We start from the raw sequence: 1,433 nt of genomic DNA, 5'->3' as shown, positions 1-1,433 counted from the left end.
AGTGTGACCTCCCTACTCAGTTTCTCCAGTGTCAGGAGTGTGACCTCCCTACGTCAGTTTCACCAGTTTTTGTTTGTTTGTTTTTAAAGGAAGTTCGCAAAAGAACCCAAAAATTGCCACACAGGCCTTGCTTATTTCAGCCTGAATTTCTTGTTCAGTGGGAGCACTGATGAGAAAGCCACAAAAGTGTCTCAGAAGGCAGGGACAGGTAGCTTCAGGGCATCTTAGGAACAGCCTCCATCTACTTACTATACCACACGTGTGGCTCTGAGCCCCAGTGCAGTCAACCCCAAGGTGCGACTAACCATATTACTTATCAGGACTCAAGGGGAGCAGTAAACACAGCAGTGGGTTGACTGCTCCTACCCCCAGCCCCTGCTCTCAGTGCCTAGAATGTAAGAGGCTCCCAGCACAGATATCACTCTCCTTTTCTGCCAGGAAATTGCAAGTTCTTTTTAATTCACTTAAGACTTGTCACTCATGATATTCTTTGATCTTTATTTATTATTTATAGTCGAAACTACTGATGTTAAACACTTGAAGTTATTGGACAATGGCAAAAAGAATCTAGAGAAATGGGATATATTTCTGTGTTACTACATAATTACTGGTTAGGCTCAAAATAAGACGTGAAATCTGTTGGTCAACAAATAAAAAAATACAGCAAAAGTGAAAATACTGCTGGGTACAGTAGTGCACCCCTGTAATCCAGCAATGGGGAAGCTGAGGCAGGAAATCATGAGTACAGGGTCAGGAAGGGTGAGACCATGTTTCAAAACCACAAGCCAGTGAGATGGATCAGTAGGTAAAGGTGCTTACTGCCAAGCCTAACTACCTGAGTTCAATTCCTGGGACCCACATGGTGGAAGGAGAGAAGAGACACCTGAAAGTTGTCCTTTTCTGATCTCTATACACCTAACACATACCCTGGGCAATATGCATACATACATAAAATATGTAAATAAGTATAATAAAAATTAAAGCAAAATAAAAACCCTAAAATAGAAAACCTTAGAAGCTGATTCTTGGAGGAAGGTAGATTTCTCAGGTATATGATGATATTAAGCCCTGTGGATTTCCTTAAAAATGTCCCTTCTGTACCTTACTTCCTGTACCATCCTTCTCTTTGGTGGCATCCTCTCTGAAGTCAGTGAGGCCAAGCCACCCTGAGTTCTGTCCCTCGTCCAGCACAGCATGTCCATCCCCTCACTCTCTCCCTCCCTGTGGACTCCTAACACAAGGAGCCTGGCTAGATTCTAGCTGATCGCAGTTTGCCCTCCCTGGTTGGCTCTGTTTAGCATCTTTCCTTTTTCCCTCCCTTGGCCTGTCCCTTTATGCTTCAGTCAGATCCAAGGCCTTCATGTTTCTTATATATAAAATGGTCTAACAAGCCAGGCGATGGTGGCGCACGCCTTTAATCCCAGCACTCGGGA

At 44.0% G+C, this 1,433-nt stretch overlaps 2 protein-coding genes across 2 annotated transcripts in view; one reads left to right on the top strand and one right to left on the bottom strand.

The window, feature by feature from the left end:
- The window catches only part of Pi4ka (phosphatidylinositol 4-kinase alpha), a 136,861-nt gene that overhangs the window by 66,309 nt on the left and 69,119 nt on the right, over positions 1-1,433 (bottom strand). The gene's annotated exons all lie outside the window — the stretch shown is intronic.
- The window catches only part of Serpind1 (serpin family D member 1), a 14,312-nt gene that overhangs the window by 10,882 nt on the left and 1,997 nt on the right, over positions 1-1,433 (top strand). The window lies entirely within an intron of this gene.

This window comes from Microtus ochrogaster, unplaced genomic scaffold, assembly GCF_000317375.1.
Source record: "Microtus ochrogaster isolate Prairie Vole_2 unplaced genomic scaffold, MicOch1.0 UNK68, whole genome shotgun sequence".
In the NCBI taxonomy this organism is placed as follows: Eukaryota; Metazoa; Chordata; class Mammalia; order Rodentia; family Cricetidae; genus Microtus; species Microtus ochrogaster.
This window is presented reverse-complemented; position numbering and strand designations above follow the sequence as displayed.